This window comes from Canis aureus, chromosome 30 (assembly GCF_053574225.1).
Source record: "Canis aureus isolate CA01 chromosome 30, VMU_Caureus_v.1.0, whole genome shotgun sequence".
NCBI classification, from domain to species: Eukaryota; Metazoa; Chordata; class Mammalia; order Carnivora; family Canidae; genus Canis; species Canis aureus.
In genome coordinates this window covers 35,977,804-35,998,176 of record NC_135640.1, presented here as the reverse complement: position 1 = coordinate 35,998,176, position 20,373 = coordinate 35,977,804, and the positions used below count along the sequence as shown (strand labels likewise).

General features: G+C 43.5%; 1 protein-coding gene and 1 long non-coding RNA gene across 8 annotated transcripts in view; one reads left to right on the top strand and one right to left on the bottom strand.

The window, feature by feature from the left end:
• Nucleotides 1-20,373, top strand: part of HLCS (holocarboxylase synthetase) — a 225,230-nt gene that overhangs the window by 57,195 nt on the left and 147,662 nt on the right. The gene's annotated exons all lie outside the window — the stretch shown is intronic.
• LOC144301660 (uncharacterized) lies at nt 19,202-20,203 on the bottom strand. Its single transcript, XR_013368399.1, has 2 exons — nt 20,038-20,203; nt 19,202-19,736 (listed from the first exon to the last, which is right to left on the bottom strand). It is a non-coding gene; the product is annotated as an uncharacterized LOC144301660 (long non-coding RNA).

The window sequence follows — 20,373 nt, the reverse complement described above, 5'->3', positions numbered from 1 at the left end:
CCCAGGACGCCAGCATCACAACTTGAGCCCAAGGCAGATGCTCAACCACTGAGCCACCCAGGCGCCCCCTAAACGTAGAATCCTGAAGCTGAGCCTTGGATGTTAAAACTGCAAGGGATGTTCGGGGTTTCTTGTTTTCCAAATGAAGAAACTGAGGCCCAGCATGGGCAGTGCCTGCCAGCTGGCCAGTAGTGGAGCTGCTGACCCGATGCTGTGCTGGGCTCCGCTGCTTCTATGCACAGCACGCTGGGCAGATGCTGGGTGGAATGTTCGAGACGGGTCCTCGACGCGGGCCTGCGCCTGGCATGGCATCATCCACATCTGGGTGCGGGTCAGCAGGCTGCGCCGCCCGGGCCGTCCCCACTCGCGCGGGCCCACAGCTTCCCCGCCGCGGCCCTGCTCCGCCAGGAGCCTGTTTGTGTTGGACCGGGACAAAGGGCGGGCGTTTCACACAGGCAGGCTTAATGAAGGCTCTGGAGACTTCTGCGGATGTACAGCCCAAACCCACGAGCCCCATCAGTGGAAGTTAGCGCCTCTCGTGTGGAAGCGGTGGGCGAGCCCCGACCCCAGAACGCCCCCCTTTCCTTTAGGGCCGCCCACGGCTTTCTCCTGCTCTGCGCCCTCGCAGAATAGATTGCACCTCTCAAACGAGCCCGTTTGGCCCAGCGGAGGTGTGATGCCTGTAAAAGCAGCCTTGTTAGAAATGCCTTATTCATTACCTCTGTTTTACTACTCCACCCGAGCCTTTTGTGGTCTTCACTAGTTGGCAGGTAACAAAAAATGCAGTAAATCCGTGGCCTTTCAGAGCCTGAGTGATACCTTTACGTAATAAAAGGAATACAGTTTAATAGACATTTATTGAGCGTCTACTGTGTCCCAGGCCTGGCAACCTAGAATGACTGCGACGTGGCCCGCTCATGAGGGACTCCTGTCCTTGGGATTTGGAGACCTGATGCCGTCTGTCCTGAGTCCTTTGGAGTTGCTGGGTTACTGTCCCCGGTGTGGTCTCGATGCTAACAAAGGGTCAGCTCGTGCAGAAATTCATCTTGCTGCCGGGTCCAGGTTGGGCCTCAGAGCCGGTTTTCAGAGAGCGCTCCCCCAGCCAGCTCCGAGCAGCTGTGGGTTCCCCCTCGGCGGATGTGTTGGCCACTGCCCAGTTTCCCCCGTCTCCTTGTTCTCTACCCCTCCCTGGCCTCTTGCTCTCAGCTGCAAGGTTGCCCGGGCTGGAGGTGAGCGAGGTGGACACCTTTCCTCCGCCCTCCTGGCTTACGGCCCTTGTGGGCAGCTCTGTCCTCTTGATCCTTCAGGCCCATCCTGGGCCCAGGCGCTTCCCTGTCCCTTGGCTCTTGGCTTCTCTTCCTTGCCCACAGTTCCGTAAGTGGCTTCTCAGTGGAACCCTTCTGGATGAACTCTCTCTGTCCCTCAGAAAGCGGAGTAGTGAGTGATAACTCATTTAAATGATAAAAACTTTCTTTGTGTAAATGTCCTAGTCTGGGCTTGCCTAAATAGACAGAGTTGATTAATGGTAGGCCCAAGCTTCAAATTTAAGTCTCTATTGCCAAACATTTTACTCTCTCCCACGCACTCTGGCTCTAAGCCACATATATTTGTTTTATCACTATTTTATCACTATTTCATAGTTGCATGTTATATCGAATTTGTATCTTTCTTTGAGGCCCTGAGCATTTGCTTGCAATAAGTAGGCAGTTCCTATGTTGGGTTGGGTCCTCTTGCTGGAGACTGTGAGATAGGAATTAGTGCAGGGATTTGGGAACCAGGCAGATTGAGCTTCTTGAGTTTGATTCCAACTCTGACTTACTGCCTGTGGGGCTTGGGCATCATTAATGCAGAGGGCCTTGGATGGCACACCGGCTGCCCCTTCATGTCCTCTGTGTGTGCAGCGCAGATCGATGGGGGCAGAGCAAAGGATTGAGACCTTGGTCCCTCTTCTTTTCTTATTGAGCTAAAATAATTGAAACATCAAATATGCTATTAACCATTTTTAAGTGTAGAACTCAGTAGCATTAATTTCTTTCACAAGGTTGTGTAGACATTCCCACTGTCTATTTCCAGAAATCTGTCATCACAGAAACTCTGTACCAATTAATCAGTAACTCCCCATTCCTTTATTGCCTCAGCTCCTGGTAACCTCTCTATTCTACTTGTTGTTTCTGTGAATTTGCCTGTGCTAGATATTTCATATAATAGGAATCATGATATTTGTCCTTTTGGATCTGGCTTGTTTCACTTAGCATAATATATATTTTTAAAGATTTTATTTATTTATTCATGAGAGACACACACACAGAGGCAGAGACATAGGCAGAGGGAGAAGCAGGCTCCATGCAGGGAGCCTGATGTGGGACTTGATCCCGGGACTCCAGGATCATGCCCTGGGCTGAAGGCAAGCGCTCAACTGCTGAGCCACCCAGGGATCCCCACTTAGCATAATATTTTTAAGGTCCATTCATGACATGGCATCTATCAGAACTTATTCCTTGATGTGGTTTAACGAATAACTCCGTTGTATGTATCAACCACATTTCGTTTGTCCATTTGTCTGTTAATTCATCTGTCAACACTTGGCTTATTTTTACCTTTTGGCTATGATGGACGGTGTTGCTGTGAACATTGGTGTTCAGGTATCTGTGCTTTCACTTCTTTTGGGTATACCTCTGGGAATGGAATTGCTGGACCGTATGTTAATACTGTTTAACTTCTGAGGAACTGCCAAGTTTGACCCCTTCTATCTTAAGAGTCAGTATCACAGGACTCACTTGGAGGAATTAAGATGGACTTAATGGGGAAGAAGCCTCATTGAGGGCCCCATGGGAGATCTTGCTCCATTGATGCAACACTTGATATAGGACCAAGATGAGTGATCTCAAACCCAAATGCCTCTGGGGCAGAAGAGTGTGTGTCCCAAAGTCATAAGGGTGGTGCTGCTTGGTCCCCGCCAGTTACTGCCATGTGGGAAAGAGTTTCCATTTAATCCAAAGCAAGAAGATATTTGTTGTGAAATATCCTGATTTTTATGTGTTAGCAACCAGTTCAAAATGAGTGGGCCAAATAAAACACATTCCTTGTGGGATCCTTTTGGCTTGTGGGTGTCTTTTGGCAGTGGGTGACCTGGATGTTTGTGGGGTTAGGTTGGTTTCAGCAGTGTGTCACTCAAGCTAGAAGCCCCTCCAGGTTCAGTCCATTCATTCTGGGGTAACCATGCTTGCTTGGGACTGGTGGCTGAGCATATTTGGGGGAACAGGAAAGCAGGGGTCTTGGGAACCGAAACTGGGATGCATTCCTATCCAAAGAGGAATCTGGACAAGTTAGGTGGGGAATGATCAGACTGTGGGGTCAGTGGGGCTGGGACAGAAGTGTCTGCCTGGGGGACCAGTCAGGTAGGGAGGAGAACACTCATCTCAGACCCTGCTCTGCTTGGTACTGGTGCTTAGAATAAAAGTTGACCCAGAGGTTGCCAAATGAGCAGTTCCTGCCTTAAATGAGGTCGGGACCAAGAACCATCCTGCCTTTCCAGGAGTGACATCTTTTGATTATAAAGATCCACTACCTTGTGTGCCTTTAGACTTGCATGAAGACAGAGTCAATGTGAAATTGTGAATATTTTGTTTGTAAAATACTAAGAATTGAGTTGCTTCATATAAATTCCATGAGAATATCTGCTCCTTGATAGTATTTAACTGAAAATGAGACACCCGTGAAAAGAGCTTGTATTCCATGTCTTTGTGGATTCATTTCCTGATCTGCCCACTTCTGGTTGCCTAGCAGCTGACAGTGTTATGACTGAAGCACAACTAATTCGATTATTTACAATGAGGCAAATGTCCCTGAGATAGAAAACCTTTATCGGTTAAGATCAGTTATTTGGAGTTTCTTGGGAAGAGGAGCACCTACACCCAGATGGCACAATAAATATTTTGAATCCATCGCTGAGTTAGAGGTGTGGCTGTATTTTACCCAGTGGATCTTGTTAGATGGGTGAATGTAGCAAATAGGATGAGAGATGGGGTGAAGTGCTCTAATGTGGTGTGACGCAGAATACTGTACATCTCTGATCTTAGTTGCACTTCCTGTAGCAGACTTACTAACTAACCTTAGTCACTCCTGTGTGTTTACACTGAGTGTAAAAGTAATAAGCATTCATTTCTTCAGAAATTGGGATGCTGGTGTTTTTTGGACATGAGTTACTACAGAGTTTTGTGGACTTCAGTTATCGTTTAGTGTTGCATGAACTTGTTATTTACATTTTTCAAAAAAATCAACTCTAAGTATGATTTATATTCAAGAAAATGCACTCATTTCAGTGTAGGGTTTGATAATGTACATGCCTGTGTAACCACCATTACAATCAAGATATAGAACATTCCAGTGTCCTACAAGATTCACTCCTTCTCTTCCTCAGTCAGCCCTCCTCCACTCTGCATCCCCATGTGACCAGCTTCAGCAAGCTTGGATCTGCTTATCACTATATAGATTAGATTGGTCTTTTTTGAAGTTTCTGAATTAAATCATATGGTAGCTACTTTTCTGTGTCTTTTCTTTTTTCTTTTTTCTTTTTTTTGTCTTTTCTTTTTTAAAAGCCAGCATATGTTTTTGAGATTCATCCGTGTTGTTGCATATGTGAGTAGTTCATTCCCTTTTATTGCCTAGTAGTGTTGTATTGTATGAATAAGCCATTAACTTATCTACTCATTCACCTGTTTGTGGACATTGGGATCGTTTGTAAATTTTGGCTATTGTGACTAAAGTTGCTATGACCATTCATGTACAAGTCCTTTGTGTGGATGTGTTTTTATTTCTCTTGGGTAAATACTTAGGAATAGAATTTCTGGGCCATATGGTAAGTGTACGTTTAATTTGGTAAGAAACTGCCGAATTGTTTTCCAGAATTATTGTAACATAAAAAAAAAAGATTTATTTATTTATTTATTAGAGAGAGAAAACATGAGAAGGGGGAGGGGCAAAGAGAGAAAGAGAGAGAAGCAGACTCCCTGCTTAGTGCAGAGCCTAATACAGGGCTCCATCTCTTGATCCTGAGATTGTGACCTAAGCCAAAATAAAGAGTTGGACTCCTTATCCAGGTGCAGGTGCCCCATGCAGGTGCCCTCACTGTACCATTTTATATTCACATCAGTAATCTCTATAAGTTCCAGTTATTTCATGTCTTTGCCAAAACTAGATATTATCAGAACTTAAAATTTTATCCATTCTAATGGATGTGTAGTGGTAGCATGTTATGGTTTTAATTTGCATTTCCTTGGTGACAAATGGTGCTAAGCAAGTTTTCATGTGCTTATTGGCCAGCTGATGTTTTCTTTTGGGTAGTGTCTGCTCATGTCTTTTCATTGATGTTCTAAGTTGAAAATACATTTTCTATAATTCTGTCGGGCTCTCTACATAGAGCCTGCTTCTTCCTCTACCTGTGTCTCTGCCTCTCTGTCTCTGTGTGTCTCTCATGAATAAATAAAATCTTAAAAAAAATTTCCTATAATTTTGATTTAAGGGTTCTTCTTATCTTATGGATGCAAATCTTTTGTCAGATATATGTATTGAGAATAGTTTCTCTCAGTCTGTTGTCTTTTCCTATTTCTTAATATTATCTCTTGAGCAGCAATTCTTAATTTTAATGAAATTTAATTTATTATCTTCTTTTATGGTTCATATTTTTTATTTATCTATTTATTTATTTTTATTGGTGTTCAATTTACTAACATACAGAATAACACCCAGTGCCCGTCACCCATTCACTCCCACCCCCCGCCCTCCTCCCCTTCTACCACCCCTAGTTCGTTTCCCAGAGTTAGCAGTCTTTATGTTCTGTCTCCCTTTCTGATATTTCCCACACATTTCTTCTCTCTTCCCTTATTTTCCCTTTCACTATTATTTATATTCCCCAAATGAATGAGAACATATAATGTTTGTCCTTCTCCAACTGACTTACTTCACTCAGCATAATACCCTCCAGTTCCATCCACGTTGAAGCAAATGGTGGGTATTTGTCATTTCTAATAGCTGAGTAATATTCCATTGTATACATAAACCACATCTTCTTTATCCATTCATCTTTCGTTGGACACCGAGGCTCCTTCCACAGTTTGGCTATCGTGGCCATTGCTGCTATAAACATCGGGGTGCAGGTGTCCCGGCGTTTCATTGCATTTGTATCTTTGGGGTAAATCCCCAACATTGGAATTGCTGGGTCGTAGGGCAGGTCTATTTTTAACTGTTTGAGGAACCTCCACACAGTTTTCCAGAGTGGCTGCACCAGTTCACATTCCCACCAACAGTGTAAGAGGGTTCCCTTTTCTCCACATCCTCTCCAACATTTGTTGTTTCCTGCCTTGTTAATTTTTCCCATTCTCACTGGTGTGAGGTGGTATCTCATTGTGGTTTTGATTTGTATTTCCCTGATGGCAAGTGATGCAGAGCATTTTCTCATGTGCATGTTGGCCATGTCTATGTCTTCTTCTGTGAGATTTCTGTTCATGTCTTTTGCCCATTTCATGATTGGATTGTTTGTTTCTTTGGTGTTGAGTTTAAGAAGTTCTTTATAGATCTTGGAAACTAGCCCTGTATCTGATATGTCATTTGCAAATATCTTCTCCCATTCTGTAGGTTGTCTTTGAGTTTTGTTGACTGTATCCTTTGCTGTGCAAAAGCTTCTTATCTTGATGAAGTCCCAATAGTTCATTTTTGCTTTTGTTTCTTTTGCCTTCGTGGATGTATCTTGCAAGAAGTTACTATGGCCGAGTTCAAAAAGGGTGTTGCCTGTGTTCTTCTCTAGGATTTGGATGGAATCTTGTCTCACATTTAGATCTTTCATCCATTTTGAGTTTATCTTTGTGTATGGTGAAAGAGAGTGGTCTAGTTTCATTCTTCTGCATGTGGATGTCCAATTTTCCCAGCACCATTTATTGAAGAGACTGTCTTTCTTCCAATGGATAGTCTTTCCTCCTTTATCGAATATTAGTTGCCCATAAAGTTCAGGGTCCACTTCTGGATTCTCTATTCTGTTCCACTGATCTATGTGTCTGTTTTTGTGCCAGTACCACACTGTCTTGATGACCACAGCTTTGTAGTACAACCTGAAATCTGGCATTGTGATGCCCCCAGATATGGTTTTCTTTTTTAAAATTCCCCTGGCTATTCGGGGTCTTTTCTGATTCCACACAAATCTTAAAATAATTTGTTCTAACTCTCTGAAGAAAGTCCATGGTATTTTGATAGGGATTGCATTAAACGTGTATATTGCCCTGGGTAACATTGACATTTTCACAATATTAATTCTGCCAATCCATGAGCATGGAATATTTTTCCATCTCTTTGTGTCTTCCTCAATTTCTTTCAGAAGTGTTCTATAGTTTTGAGGGTATAGATCCTTTACATCTTTGGTGAGGTTTATTCCTAGGTATCTTATGCTTTTGGGTGCAATTGTAAATGGGATTGACTCCTTAATTTCTCTTTCTTCAGTCTCATTGTTAGTGTATAGAAATGCCACTGACTTCTGGGCATTGATTTTGTATCCTGCCACGCTACCGAATTGCTGTATGAGTTCTAGCAATCTTGGGGTGGAGACTTTTGGGTTTTCTATGTAGAATATCATGTCATCGGCGAAGAGGGAGAGTTTGACTTCTTCTTTGCCAATTTGAATGCCTTTAATGTCTTTTTGTTGTCTGATTGCTGAGGCTAGGACTTCCAGTACTATGTTGAATAGCAGTGGTGAGAGTGGACATCCCTGTCTTGTTCCTGATCTTAGGGGAAAGGCTCCCAGTGCTTCCCCATTGATAATGATATTTGCTGTGGGCTTTTCATAGATGGCTTTTAAGATGTCGAGGAATGTTCCCTCTATCCCTACACTCTGAAGAGTTTTGATCAGGAATGGATGCTGTATTTTGTCAAATGCTTTCTCTGCATCCAATGAGAGGATCATATGGTTCTTGGTTTTTCTCTTGCTGATATGATGAATCACATTGATTGTTTTACGGGTGTTGAACCAGCCTTGTGTCCCAGGGATAAATCCTACTTGGTCATGGTGAATAATTTTCTTAATGTACTGTTGGATCCTATTGGCCAGTATCTTGTTGAGAATTTTTGCATCCATGTTCATCAGGGATATTGGTCTGTAATTCTCCTTTTTGGCGGGGTCTTTGTCTGGCTTTGGAATTAAGGTGATGCTGGCTTCATAGAACGAATTTGGAAGTACTCCATCTCTTTCTATCTTTCCAAACAGCTTTAGGAGAATAGGTATGATTTCTTCTTTAAACGTTTGATAAAATTCTCCTGGGAAGCCATCTGGCCCTGGACTCTTGTGTCTTGGGAGGTTTTTGATGACTGCTTCAATTTCCTCCCTGGTTATTGGCCTGTTCAGGTTTTCTATTTCTTCCTGTTCCAGTTTTGGTAGTTTGTGGCTTTCCAGGAATGCGTCCATTTCTTCTAGATTGCCTAATTTATTGGCGTATAGCTGTTCATAATAGGTTTTTAAAATCGTTTGTATTTCCTTGGTGTTGGTAGTGATCTCTCCTTTCTCATTCATGATTTTATTAATTTGAGTCTTCTCTCTCTTCTTTTTAATAAGGCTGGCTAATGGTTTATCTATCTTATTAATTCTTTCAAAGAACCAACTCCTGGTTCTGTTGATCTGTTCCACAGTTCTTCTGGTCTCGATTTCGTTGAGTTCCGCTCGAATCTTTATTAGCTCCCTTCTTCTCTTGGGTGTAGGATCTATTTGCTGTTTTTTCTCTAGCTCCTTTATGTGTAAGGTTAGCTTTTGTATTTGAGTTCTTTCCAGTTTTTGAATGGATGCTTGTATTGCGATGTATTTCCCCCTTAGGACTGCTTTTGCTGCATCCCAAAGATTTTGAACGGTTGTATCTTCATTCTCATTAGTTTCCATGAATCTTTTTAATTCTTCCTTAATTTCCTGGTTGACCCTTTTATCTTTTAGCAGGATGGTCCTTAACCTCCATGTGTTTGAGGTCCTTCCAAACTTCTTGTTGTGATTTAGTTCTAATTTCAAGGCATTATGGTCCGAGAATATGCAGGGGACAATCCCAATCTTTTGGTATCGGTTCAGACCCGATTTGTGACCCAATATGTGGTCTATTCTGGAGAAAGTTCCATGTGCGCTTGAGAAGAATGTGTATTCAGTTGAGTTTGGATGTAAAGTTCTGTAGATATCTGTGAAATCCATCTGGTCCAGTGTATCATTTAAAGCTCTCGTTTCTTTGGAGATGTTTTGCTTAGAAGACCTATCGAGTATAGAAAGAGCTAGATTGAAGTCACCAAGTATAAGTGTATTATTATCTAAGTATTTCTTCACTTTGGTTAATAATTGATTTATATATTTGGCAGCTCCCACATTTGGAGCATATATATTGAGGATTGTTAAGTCCTCTTGTTGAATAGATCCTTTAAGTATGATATAGTGTCCCTCTTCATCTCTCACTACAGTCTTTGGGGTAAATTTTAGTTTATCTGATATAAGGATGGCTACCCCTGCTTTCTTTTGAGGACCATTCGAATGGTAAATGGTTCTCCAACCTTTTATTTTCAGGCTGTAGGTGTCCTTCTGTCTAAAATGAGTCTCTTGTAGACAGCAAATAGATGGGTCCTGCTTTTTTATCCAGTCTGAAACCCTGCGCCTTTTGATGGGGTCATTAAGCCCGTTCACATTCAGAGTTACTATTGAGAGATATGAGTTTAGTGTCATCATGATATCTATTCAGTCTTTGTTTTTGTGGACTGTTCCACTGAACTTCTTCTTAAAGGGGAATTTTAAGAGGCCCCCTTAAAATTTCTTGCAGAGCTGGTTTGGAGGTCACATATTCTTTTAGTTGCTGCCTGTCTTGGAAGCTCTTTATCTCTCCTTCCATTTTGAATGAGAGCCTTGCTGGATAAAGTATTCTTGGTTGCATGTTCTTTTCATTTAGGACCCTGAATATATCCTGCCAGCCCTTTCTGGCCTGCCAGGTCTCTGTGGAGAGGTCTGCTGTTACCCTAATACTCCTCCCCATAAAAGTCAGGGATTTCTTGTCTCTTGCTGCTTTAAGGATCTTCTCTTTATCTTTGGAATTTGCAAGCTTCACAATTAAATGTCGAGGTGTTGGACGGTTTTTATTGATTTTAGGGGGGGATCTCTCTATTTCCTGGATCTGAATGCCTGTTTCCCTTCCCAGATTAGGAAAGTTTTCAGCTAGAATTTGTTCAAATACATATTTTGGCCCTCTGTCCCTTTCGGCGCCCTCGGGAACCCCAATTAAACGTAGGTTTTTCTTCCTCAGGCTGTCGTTTATTTCCCTTAATCTATCTTCATGGTCTTTTAATTGTTTGTCTCTTTTTTCCTCAGTTTCCCTCTTTGCTGTCAACTTGTCTTCTAGGTCACTCACTCGTTCTTCCACCTCGTTAACCCTCGTCGTTAGGACTTCTAGTTTGGATTGCATCTCATTCAATTGGTTTTTAATTTCTGCCTGATTAGCTCTAAATTCTGCAGTCATGAAGTCTCTTGAGTCCTTTATACTTTTTTCTAGAGCCACCAGTAGGTGTATAATAGTGCTTCTGAATTGGCTTTCTGACATTGAATTGTAATCCAGATTTTGTAACTCTGTGGGAGAGAGGACTGTTTCTGATTCTTTCTTTTGAGGTGAGGTTTTCCTTCTAGTCATTTTGCTCAGTGCAGAGTGGCCAAAAGCAAGTTGTATTGGGAAAAAGAGAAAAAGAGAGGAGAGAAAGAAGGAAAGAAAAGAGAAAGAGAAAAAAAAAGGGAAGAAAAAGAAAAAAAACGAAAAAAAAAAAAAGAAGAAAAAGAAAGAAAAAGAAAGGAGAAAAAAAGGGGGTGGGGGAAGGAAACAAATCAAAAAGCAAAACAAAACAAAAACAAAAACAAAAACAAAAACAAACAAACAAAAAAAGAACCAGCGGGGAGTATCTTCTGATTCTGTGTTCTTTAAGTCCCTTGGCTTCTCCTGGAAGTTGTCCGTCTAGCTGGTCTTCTGGGGGAGGGGCCTGTTGTGCTGATTTTCAGGTGTTAGCAGTTGGGGGAGCTGCTGTGCCCCCGCCTGGTGCAGGGCTCAGTAGGGGTTGTTTACCCCGTGAGGCCGCAGGAGGAACAGCCCCAGTGGCGGGCAGCTCTGGAAACCTGGATTCAGCTCCGGCAGGAACTCCGTCTGCAGGGCCTGGAGGCTCCGGGGCGGGGCCGCTGATCTGCTCAGCTGGGGCAGGAGCGTCCTCGCTGTCCTGGGCCCTCCCGGCCTCTGCCTGTCCCGGGGGAGGCGGGATCCTGGGCTGTGTCCCGGCGCCCTGTGCTCCGGAGCCTGCGCTGGTGGATTCGCGCTCCCGGGCCGCGCAGCCCCCTCCGCGGAGCCGCCGCCCGAGCCCCTCCGAGCTGCTCCTGGAACCGCGCAGCCCCCTCCGCACGGAGCCTCTTCCTCTGCCCGAGCCCCCCCGAGCTGCTCCTGGAACCGCGCAGCCCCCTCCGCACGGAGCCTCTTCCTCTGCCCGAGCCCCTCCGAGCTGCTCCCGGGGCCGCGCAGCCCCCTCCGCGGAGCCGCCGCCCGAGCCCCTCCAGCTGCTCCGGGTCCCGCCGGGTCCCGCCGTGCGCGCTGCAGCCCTTAGGGAGCTCGGCGCACTCTCCTGGGCGCGCAGTTGCTGTTACTGTCCCCGGGAGCCCGAGGGCATCCCCGCCCTCCCGGGTCCTGCTCCACCTCCCCGCGAGCCCCTTTCCGCCCGGGAAGGTCGGTGCAGCTCCTGCGTCTCCGGGACGGGGCTCTCCTGTCCTGGGGACACTCGCCCCGGCCTCAGCCCGGCCCCTCGCGGGCCCCTCCCCCTTGGAGGCCTTTGTTCCTTTATTTCTTTTTCCCCGTCTTCCTACCTTGATAGATGCGCGAACTCTTCTCACTGTAGCATTCCAGCTGGTCTCTCTTTAAATCTCAGGCCGAATTCATAGATTTTCAGGATAATTTGAAGGTTTTCTAGGTAGTTTGGTGGAGACAGGTGATTTGGGGACCCTACTCTTCCGCCATCTTGCTCCTCCCCCTTGTCTTAAGTTCCATATTTTTTATTTATCTGAGAAGGGCTTTATCTATCCCAAAGTCAGAAAGTTTCTCTCATTTATTTTATTTTGGAAGTATCATATTTGGGTCTGTAATTTGTTTCAAGTTTTGTATACCTGGAAGGTGTAAGGGCCAAGGTTTTGTTTTGTCTTGTTTTGTTTTTTGCATATGGATGTTCAATTGTTTCAGCACCGTGTATTGAAAGATGATACTTTTTCAAGTGAATTACCTTGGCACTTTTATAAAAAATCAATTGCATATGTATGTGTGGCTCTATTTCTGTCCTCTATTCTGTTTCAATAATCTGTATCTGTATGCTAATATTATACAGTCTTGATTGCTGCAGTTTTAGAATAAATCTTGAAATCAACTTTCTTCCCAAAGTTGTTTGACCATTCTAGGTCTTTTCCCATTTCTGTACAAGTTTTATTTTTTATTTATTTATTTTTTAAAGATTTTATTTATTTATTGATGAGATACACACAGAGAGAGAGAGAGAGAGAGAGAGAGAGAGAGAGAGAGAGAGGCAGAGACATAGGCAGAGGGAGAAGCAGGCTCCATGCAGGGAGCTGGACATGGGACTTGATCCTGGGTCTCCAGGATCACACCCTGGGCTGAAGGTGGCACTAAACTGCTGGGCCACCAAGGCTGCCCTTGTGCAAGTTTTAGAATCAACTTATCAACTTCTACAAAAAAAGCCTGGGGTTTTGATTGAGATTGCATTGAATCCATAAATCAATTTGGAGAACAAATGACATCTTAACATTATTGTGTTTTTTGATCCATGAACATGGTATATCTCTTAATTATTCAGGGCTTTTAACATTTTTATTTCAGGACTGTTTTGTAGTTTTCAGTGTATAGGTCTGACACATTTTGTTTAATTTATCCCTAAATGTTTTAGATCTATTGACTCCATTTAAAATGGTGTGTAAACAAAATTTCAGACTTCAAGTACTCATTGTAAGTATATAGAAATACACCTAATTTTGTATATTGACCTTGTATTTTGCAACCTTGCTAAATTTGTTTGCTAGTCTAGTACTTTTTTTTTAAGATTTTATTTATTTTTTTCATGAGAGACACATAGAGAGAGGCAGAGACAGGCAGAGGGAGAAGCAGGCTCCCTGCAGGGAGCCTGATGTGGGACTCAATCCCAGGACCCTGGGATCACGACCTGAGCCAAAGGCAGATGCTCAACCACTGAGCCACCCAGGTACCCTAGTCTAGTACTTTTTTTGTGTGGGTTCCTGTCATCTTGTCCCACACATTTCTTATTAGGATATGTTTTCATGTCATGTGCAACACGTCCCAATAAGAAATATAAAGCCATATTCACCTTTCTTGAGAATGGCTAATATTTCCCTACTGCTGTGACTAATTCAAAGGGCTAGCATTTATGTGACTATAAAACATTTAGTTTTTGATTTCTTTTTTTTTTAAAGACTTTATTTAGTTATTCATAGAGACACACACACACAGAGAGGGAGGCAGAGACACAGGCAGAGGGAGAAACAGGCTCCATGCAGAGAGCCTGACATGGGACTTGATCCAGGGTCTCTAGGATCATGCCCTGGGCTGCAGGCAGTGCTAAACCACTGTGGCACTGGGGCTGCCCCAGTTTTTGGTTTCACCTGAATTGTATTCAATTAGCTTGAAATCTTAAGGAAAGGTAAATACTATATTCTTGTGCTTTAAATATTAACAAAATAACACTAATTGGAAGGCTTTTATGAATTTCATTGTGAAATTTGATAGCAGTTGTTTTGTTTTCAGTAGGACCGATGAGTCCAAAGATTTCAGATTTCTTTTTGAGGCTTATGTATCCATATCAAGACCTCTTATCAGTGCCTTTTTTGGATTTTACCTCTTGGAATACATATCTATATCTGTACCTATATCTATATCTGTATTTATAACTTGTGGAGTTTTTCTTTTTAAAGATTTTATTTATCTATTCAGGACAGACACAGAAAGAGAGAGGTAGAGATCTAGGCAAAGGGAGAAGCAGGCTCCCTGTGGGGAGCCTGATGCAGGACTCCATCCCAGGACCCCGGGATCACAACTGGAGCCAAAGGCAGACACTCAACAACTGAGCCACCCAGGTGCCCCTGGAATTTTTCTTTTTTCTTTTTTTAAGATTTTATTTATTTATTAATGAGAGATACACACAGAGAGAGGCAGAGACATAGGCAGAGACATAGGCAGAGGGAGAAGCAGGCTTCATGTAGGAAGACCGATGTGGGACTCAATTCTGGGACTCTGGGATCATGCCCTGAGCCAAAGGCAGACGCTCAACCACTGAGCCACTCAGGTGTTTCAGGAATTTTTCTTAGTAAGGATTTTCTTATGGATTTATATAGTAGATGCTTATTAAGCATGGACTATTTGTTAGATCTGGGTGCCACAGATACAGTTGGGAGTAAGACAGAAATGTGTATATGTTGTCTTTATGGAGCTTACATTCTGGCAAGATAGTGGGCATTGAATAAATGGTTATATAAATTATAGAATTGTAATTTGATAAGTGCTATAAAGTCACTGTTTATGAATAAGAGTTCTAATCTAGATTGGGAGGGTCATGGGTCAGAGAAGTCTTCCCTAAAGAAGTGACATTTTTGCTACACTCTGGTGATTGAATTCAAAAAGTTAGGTAGATTTGGGGGTGGCATTTCCATACTGTCTTGGTGGTCATTAGTAGAGTTAAGCTAAGAATCATGAATTAATTCTTTTCTCCTATATATGTTAGCAACTACTTCTGCAATAAGTCATTGTAACTTGAGTGCATCTGAGAGGATGTATCAGGCAGGTTGGCATCAAACAGGTAGTAATTTTGATAGGTCTTGCAACCAGAATTTTATTACCCTACTCAGGGATGATGGAAGGAGGAGCCTAGGTGCTTCCTGTGTACTCAGTTTTATTTGATAACTTTAAGTTGTATTTCACTATAGTGAGTATAAATATTTGGGAAAATTATAGGTGGTCTACAGTTATTTTTCTTAAGAGATTCCAGATCTCTTTTTATATCTTTTAGATTATATTTGTTCTGAGTAATTTACTTGGCTGTGGGTAAGTCCTGAGAGATTATGTGAAAGAGGCAAAAGAACAAAAACCCATGTGCCTTGCTTTCATCGATTTTATTTTGCATGTTTGTGTATCTTTTAAGTATTGCTTTCAAAAACAAATAATTTCGGGCAGCCCGGGTGGCTCAGCAGTTTAGCGCCTGCCTTTGGCCCAGGGTGTGATCCTGGAGTCTTGGGATCGAGTCCCTGCATGGAGCCTGCTTCTCCTTCTGCCTGTGTCTCTGCCTCTCTCTCTCCCCGTGTCTCTCATGAATAAATAAATAAAATGTTTTTAAAAAAACAAATAATTTGGAATATTACTTTTGTAATTAGTAGGCATAATAGTGATAATGCAATTCCTTGAGAATCTGGCTCCTAACTTGTATGCAAATAAGAAAAAGTGGTTAAATTTGACAGGTCAGGTTGATCCACTTTGCCAAAGGATGTGTATATTTGAATAGTTTGAATGAATCTTTTAGGCACTTGTCATACTAGGTTGTAGTCGTGTGTATACAGACCGGTCTTTCCTTCTCTCTTTATTCTGTGGTACTATTCTTGAGACCTAGTTGGCTGCTCCATATGTATTTCTTAGATGAACGAGTATAGGTGACCAGTAGGATAATTCCCTCCAGAGAAGATTGCCTGCGTTATTCCCTTTCTGAAAGTGCCACCCAGTTCTAGCTGTTTCTTTTTGTTTTCATTGACTTCGAATGGAGATTTACATTGCCTATAGCTGCTGAGAAACCATTTAACTCTTTGATGGAGTTAATGAAACCTGCAGTTAGTTAAGAAGTACTTGTCATCCAGATTATTTCCCCTTTTTGTGATTTAACCTATTCACCCATAGGTGTCCGTAGCTTTTGTGCTGCCCTTGTGACCTCTGACTCTCCTGGGGAATGTGATGAAGGCATTTCAGAGCTGTTCACTTTATGTTTTAGGAGCATTAACCAAAGTTTAAGGCATTGGTTATAACTAACGGCCAGATTTGAGGCTTGGAGGTGTCTTAGTTCAGGCTGCTGAAACAGAATAGCATAGACCAGATGGGGGCTTATAAACAACAGACATTTATTTCTCACTTCTGGAGTCTCCACATCTGAGATCAAGCTGGCCTGTTTGGTTCTGGGGAGAACACTCTATTGGGGTGCAGAGAGCTGTCTTTTTACTGTGTCCATGCTTGATGGAAAGGGCGAGGGGAGTTGCTTTTATAAGAGCCGTTGGGGATTTCAATTTCAATGTGAATTCTAGGGGGACACAGATGTTCAGTCAATAACAGAGGGTTCCTTTTGTATGTTTATTTATTCATTCTGTCTTCTTCCTCCAATAGAATTTATATCAAAGAAATAATAGTGAACAGGGAATATTCTATTTAAAATTTATCCTGAGGGACACCTGAGTGGCTCAGTTGGTTAAGGGTCTGCCTTCGGCTCAGGTCATGATCCTTGGGTCCTGGGATGGAGCCCTGCATCGGGCTCCCTGCTCGCTGCAGAGTTTGCTTGAGATTCTTACTCCCTCTCCCTCTGCTTATGCTCTGTTGTTGGCGCTCACTCTCAAATTAATAAAATCTTTAAAAAAATAAAACTTATCTTGGTTCTTCATGCAAAGATGGAAAGTTAGTACTGTAGCTTCTGGTAGCTCACTTCAGCTTGCCGCCTTCTGACAGCTTTTCTGGTACTTGTTCAAACAGAATCATTTTGTATTTTGTGCTCCTCCTGGACACTTTGCTTTTCCCTCTGGAACTGTCCTCTCCGGTTTTGTTCTGGAGTGCTCTTCTAGCTGTCCTCCCCATTGGATTGTGACTTCCTAGGCCAGGATTATCCTGTTATTTATCTTCATATCTCCATCCCGGCCTCATTTACAGTAGGTCAGGTTACTTTGCTGCTTTATATACCCCCCTCAGCTTCCTCTGCATCTATTCTGCGAAGCTCTGTAGCGCAGTGTGGCTGGATAAAAGGACAGAATTGTGCGCCCTGCTTACTCTGAATTCAGAAACACTAACCTGAAGTGGACCCTGAATACTTCTACTTGTTCATTCAGTTTCCCCCACTTCCTTCCTTTTCTCACTCTGCCCTCTCAAACCTCTTTCTTTCTTTTCAGTCTTAGCTGTTGATCTTGCACTTTATTTACTGAGGAAAAACAGAAGGAATCCGAAGATGATGTCAACAGCCTTCAGCACAGGACTCCTCCCTCCCTCCTTGCGGCCTGAGAGCAGAGTAGTGGTAGATGAGTTCGCAGGGCTGTCCTGGATGGCTCTCCGGCCAGCTGGAGTGAGGGAGGGCTGCGAATCAGTGGGGAAACAGGCTGGCTGTCTCCAGTGGGGATGTGAACCCCGTCCGTCCAGTGGTTGAAGGCTCTGCTCCTGAAGCTGACCTCTGTGCTTGAGCAGTAGGATGCAGCCCTCACCTGTTCACCTGTTACGTTTCTGGATTGGACAGTTCACATCATCATTAAGACACATGCTGTTATTACTCTTATTTAACCAAACCATACCTGTTTGGACTCCCTTCCTCCCTGTAGCCACTGCCCCAGTCTTTTTTTTTTTCCCCTAGAGGAAACTCCTTCCCAAATTTTGTTCCTAGAATCTGTGGTTTCTTTCCTTCCCCTGTTAATATCAGACTTGCCTGCACCAGATAGGCCCTGCCTTGCAGCCTGGTGGTTACTGCTCAGGCCTCTTCTTACTGTCCTACCATCATCTTCTTGTCTTGCTGCCTGTGAAACTGGGCCCAGAACTTCCAGGGCATTCCTGCACTCTACACATACACAGACACAGACACACACACACACACACATACACACACACACACACACACACACACACACACTTGATTTTCCTTTGCCTTCTCAGTGTCCTGTGCAGACTCCTCCTCATCTCTCTGACATCTAAGCATTGATACCCGGTGTGGGTTGAATTTTGTTCCCCTAAAAGGTACATTGAAGTCCTGATCTCCAGAACCTATGAATGTGACCTTATTTGGAAATAAGGTCTTTGCAGCCGTAATCCAGTTAAGATGAGGTCACGAGGGCTGGCCCTAATCCAATATGGCTAGTGTCCTTTTGAGAAGAGGACAAGAGACACAGACAGAGGGAAGGGAGCCGGGGATTGCCAGCCACACCAGAAGCTGGGAGAGAAGCCTAGAACAGATTTTCTCCTAGAGCTGTCAGAGGGAGTGTGGCCCCGCCAACACCTTGATTTTGGACTTCCAGCCTCCAGAACTGTGAGAGAACGCATTTCTGCTACGCCCTCTAGTTTATGGTGCTTTGTAATGACAGCCCCAGGAAACCAGTGGAACCCCTCTTTTTATAGATACTCTCTCATTGCTCTCAGCCTGTCTCCTGGCTTCAAATTATCAGGTGTAGTCTGGAAATATCCCAAATTTATGTCCTTGGTGTGCACCTCTCCCCTAAGTCCCTGACTGACACGTCCTGCTTATTCTCTGCTTCCATGCATTTCTTTATTTCCTTTATTTTTAAATTTTATTTATTTATTTGATTTAAATTCATTTTGCCAACATATAGTATAACATCCAGTGCTCATCACATCAGGTGCCCTTCTTAGTGCCCATCACCCAGTTACGCCATCTCCCACTCCCCTCCCCTCCAGCAACCCTCGGTTAGTTTCCTAGAGTTAAGAGTCTCTCATGGCTTGTCTTCTCTGATTTTTTCCCCATTCAGTTCTCCTCCTTCCCATATGATCTTCTGCACTATTTTTTATATTTCGCATGTAAGTGAAACTGTATGATAATTGTCTTTCTTTGAATGACTTACTTCACTTAGCATTTCCGCCATGCATTTTTTTAAAGATTTTATTTATTTATTCATTGAAAGAGAGAGAGAGGCAGGAACACAGGCAGAGGGAGAAGTAGGCTCCTCACAGGGAGCCTGATGCGGGACTCAATCCCAGAACCTGGAACCCCGGGATCATGCCCTGAGCCAAAGATAGATGCTCAACTGCTGAGCTACCCAGGTGTCCCTTCCCCATGCATTTCTAACCAATATTTCAAAAGTGATGTGCCCAGAACTGACTCTTCCCATCCAAACCTGTTCCTTCCCTCAGTATTTCTGGTGGCAGCTCCATCCTTCTAGGTGCTTAGGCCAGAAATCTTGGGCTCTTTTTTTTTTTTTTTTAAAGAGAAGTGAGCTTTTATTTCCTTGTTTTACAAATAAAGTTGGCCGAATCAGTTGCGTGGGCTCATTTTTGACCCCTTCTTTTCCTCTGACGTCCCAGATGTGATCTGTCAGTGAATCTTGCAGCCTCTACCGCAGACTCGTATGGCCACTGGTGCACCTGTGCCGGCATTATCATCTCCCTCCTGGGAACATCAGAGGGTTCCTGACTGGTGGTGTCTGTTCCCACTTGTTTGCTTCCCCCTTAATCTGTTCTTGGCAAAGTGAATGATCCTGCTGTGACTGTGACCAGGAAGTCACCACACCCCCTTTCTTGAAGCCTCCAGGGCTCCTCATTGCCCCCAGAGTGAAAGCCCGAGTCCCCACGGTAGACCTGATGGCTCTGTCCGGTGTGGGTGCCTCTACCCTCAACTCTATCCACTTGTCCTCCTGGCACTTCCCTGCCGCATCGTGCTCCCTTGGAGCCTCTGCTCCTCCTTGGAATTGTCTGTATAAATAAAGAAGAGTGATGTGATTCCATATGTTATGTCATCCTACCTTCTTTCTCTCCATCTCTCCGTCCTGGGTTTGTCTGCCTTCTGCACAATGGCTTACCTCCAACATTTCTTTTTTTTTTTTTTTTAATTTATTTATTCATGAGAGAGAGAGAGAGAGGCAGAGACACAGGAGGAGGGAGAAGCAGGCTCCATGCCGGGAGCCCGATGCGGGACTCGATCCCGGGACTCCAGGACTGCGCCCTGGGCCAAAGGCAGGCGCCAAACCGCCGAGCCACCCAGGGATCCCCTTACCTCCAACATTTCTTATCTCTCCTCTCTGCTTATCATCTCTCCTTGGCACTTAGGACTTACTAACGTTTGATGTCTTGTGCTGCTGAATTTTTCAAAATTATCTGACTCCCATGCTGGAGTGTAAGCCTTTTGAGGATGAGAACTTTGGCCCCTTTGTTCAATATTGAAGCTCAGAACTTAGAATGTTTATCATATGGTAGGGACCTTATAATATCATAATGCTTGTTGAATAAAGGCACAGAACATTTTACTTGAATCTGATGTTTTTATCGTAGTTAATGCTTATTTTACCATTTTCATGTGTATGTTTTATTTTACCTTTTTAATACCTTTTTT